The sequence below is a fragment of the Fistularia commersonii genome, unplaced genomic scaffold, assembly GCF_037954325.1.
Source record: "Fistularia commersonii isolate RoL2024-O1a breed Wild unplaced genomic scaffold, RoL_Fcom_v1.0 HiC_scaffold_109, whole genome shotgun sequence".
Taxonomy (NCBI): Eukaryota; Metazoa; Chordata; class Actinopteri; order Syngnathiformes; family Fistulariidae; genus Fistularia; species Fistularia commersonii.
In genome coordinates this window covers 132,501-136,125 of record NW_028234067.1, presented here as the reverse complement: position 1 = coordinate 136,125, position 3,625 = coordinate 132,501, and positions in this window count along the sequence as shown.

Here is a 3,625-nt window from a genome sequence, read left to right as displayed (position 1 = left end):
AAATTATGACTGACATCTACCCATCTAAGGAATTATCGAGGGTACGCTTTAATTTTGAAGATAATATTTGTACATTTTGTGAAGACAACATTGAAACCACTGACCATATATTTTTTCTCCTTCTCATTCCATCGTCACCAGTTTCCTTCTCAAAAGATGATATAACATTCTGTTTACTTATAAGCAACATAACAGATGAACTCTGTGTCAATGTTCTTTTAGGCCTGGCCAAGTTCTTCATTCACAAGAACAGAATGCAAAAATGCTCCCCAAATTTTAATGTCTTCATAAACGATTTTGAAATATAAAAAAAAAAAAAAAAATCCTTAAAACTTATGGAAAAATCCGAAAACAAAAAAATATAGTTACCCATGTCCGAGGTTCCTTTTTTTTTTGGTAAAAAAAAAAAAAAAAACAAAAAAAACAACTTGATTACATGTTACATTCCCCTTGCAATTTTTTTTTTTTTTTTTCGTTTTAATTTCTTATTTGTCTATCTATTGATTTAATTACTTCCTTTTAATTTCTTTTTTTGTCTCGCACTGTAAATTTCTCACAAACCTGTAACACTATTAACTTCTCATTACATACAGAACAAATGTCCTGATGTCCGTTGCTTCCTCATCCCTGGTTGTTTCATTGACATTCAGTTCTACCTTGCTATGTTTATTTGTACATTTGTATATTTGGGTGTACTATTTATGTTCAATTAAAAACAGTTTGATGTCTGAGATTCCTTGTGAACCGCCAACTTAATTACATGTTATATTCCCCTCACAATTTTTTTTTTTCGTTTTTAATTTTATTTTTCTATCTATTTATTTAATTATATCCTTCTAATTTTCTTTTTTTGTCTAGCATTAAAAATTTCTCGCAAACCGTTAACACTATTAACTTCTGATTACTTACAGCACGAATGCGCTTATGCCCCCCCACCCATCCCGCTTTTTCCGTACGGAGGCAGACACTGAGATCGAAAGCAAATGGGTGTCATTGAAATGCAGTAACAGGGTGATAACAGCCGTGTTCGAAGTGTGTAGGGGCTTATAGGAGAGCAGAAGCACGTCACGCAATTCACCTGAGTTCGGAGGATCGGGAGTACCAGGGCCCATAGCGGAGAAGCGGAAGAGCGGAGTTATGTGTCTCTTCTCAAAGGCGGGGAAGCTGGGGGGCAGCAGGACCCCTTAGACCGGCTAAGGTGAGCCTACTCCGGACAGAGATCACCCGGAGTTATGACTGGAGCTCCCGGACCTCTGGGCACACACATATGTGAATGACTGGATGAGCTAATGTTGGTTTGGTTGTGGATACGTTTCGGCCAATGCTATCAGCACAGCGATGATGAGTTCAGGTGTGTCTGTGTGTGTTTGTGTGTTTGTGTGTGTGTGTGTGTGTGTGTGTGTGTGTGTGCGTGTGTTTGTGTGTGTGTGAGAGTTTGTTTTTGTGGGTTGGGGGGGGTTCCCGCGGACACGGAGTACCAGGGCCTGGAGCGGATGAGGTGAGGAGCGGAGGAGAGCAGAAGCCCGGACCGTGATTCGCTTGTGTCCAGCGGTTCGGGAGTTCCAGGGCCCGAAACGGAGGAGCGGAGGAGCGGAGGAGCGGAGGAGCGGAGGAGCGGAGGAGCGGAGGACAGCAAAACCCCTTTCTGCAATTCGCCTGAGTCCGGCGGATCGGTAGTACCTGGTTCCGCAGCGGATGAGCGGAGGAGTGGAGGAGATGTTTCTCTTCTCAGAGGCGGCGAGGGGGGGGGGGCAGGACCCCTTACCCTTATCCCCCCCGGACGTTTGAGTGGAGCTCCCGGACCTCCGGGCACGCACATGCGAATGACTGGATCACAGGGAGTGCCAGGGCCTGGAGCGGATGAGCAGAGGAGAGGCGGAGGGCAGAAGCCCGGCCCTGTTCAAGAGTTCCAGGGTCCAAAGCGGGGGAGCGAAGAAGCGGAGGAGGGGAGGAGAGCAGAAGAGCAAAAAACTGGCCCGGAATTCACCGAAGTCCCGCGGATCGGGAGTTCCAGGGCCCGGAGCGGAAGAGCGGAGGAGCGGAGGAGAGGAGGAGCGGAGCAAAGCTAAGCCCGTCTTAACAACAAGGAAATTACAGATGAGGCTATAATTTCTAATGAAAACTTTAAATTCTATAGCCACGTATACACTTCGACATTGTCAAAAAGCGATTGTGACTCCTTTCCATTAAATATTCCTCAATATATCCCAAAAATAAACAACAAACAATATATGTTTGTTTATATATGTTTATATATAAACAACAAAAAATATACAGTTTGATGTCTGAGATTCCTTGTGAATCGCCAACTTAATTACATGTCGTATTCCCCTTGCATTTTTTTTTTTTGGTTTTAATTTCATTTGTCTATCTATTTATCTAATTATTTCCTTTTAATTTCGTTTTTTGTCTAGCACTGTAAATTTCTCACAAACCTGTAACACTATTAACTTCTCATTACATACAGAACAAATGTCCTCATGTCCGTTGCTTCCTCATGCCTGGTTGTTTCATTGACATTCAGTTCTACCTTGCTATGTTTATTTGTACATTTGTATATTTGGGTGTACTATTTATGTTCAATTAAAAACAGTTTGATGTCTGAGATTCCCTGTGAACCGCCAACTTAATTACATGTTATATTCCCCTCACAATTTTTTTTTTTTCGTTTTTAATTTTATTTTTCTATCTATTTATTTAATTATATCCTTTTAATTTTCTTTTTTTGTCTAGCATTAAAAATTTCTCGCAAACCGTTAACACTATTAACTTCTGATTACTTACAGCACGAATGCGCTTATGCCCCCCCACCCCCCACCCCCCCGCTTTTTCCGTACGGTGGCAGACACTGAGATCGAAAGCAAATGGGTGTCATTGAAATGCAGTAACAGGGTGATAACAGCCGTGTTCGAAGTGTGTAGGGGCTTATAGTAGAGCAGAAGCACGTCACGCAATTCACCTGAGTTCGGAGGATCGGGAGTACCAGGGCCCATAGCGGAGAAGCGGAAGAGCGGAGTTATGTGTCTCTTCTCAAAGGCCGGGAAGCTGGGGGGCAGCAGGACCCCTTAGAGCGGCTAATGTGAGCCTTCTCCGGACATAGATCACCCGGACTTATGACTGGAGCTCCCGGACCTCTGGGCACACACATATGTGAATGAGTGGATGAGCTAATGTTGGTTTGGTTGTGGAAACGTTTCGGCCAATGCTATTAGCACAGCTATGATGAGTTCAGGTGTGTCTGTGTGTGTTTGTGTGTTTGTGTGTGTGTGTGTGTGTGTGTGTGTGTGCGTGTGTTTGTGTGTGTGTGAGAGTTTGTTTTTGTGGGTTGGGGGGGGTTCCCGCGGACACGGAGTACCAGGGCCTGGAGCGGATGAGGTGAGGAGCGGAGGAGAGCAGAAGCCCGGAGCGTGATTCGCTTGTGTCCAGCGGTTCGGGAGTTCCAGGGCCCGAAACGGAGGAGCGGAGGAGCGGAGGACGGCAAAACCCCTTTCTGCAATTCGCCTGAGTCCGGCGGATCGGTAATACCTGGTTCCGCAGCGGAGGAGCGGAGGAGTGGAGGAGATGTTTCTCTTCTCAGAGGCGGCGAGGAGGGGGGGAGAGGGACAGGACCCCTTACCCTTACCCC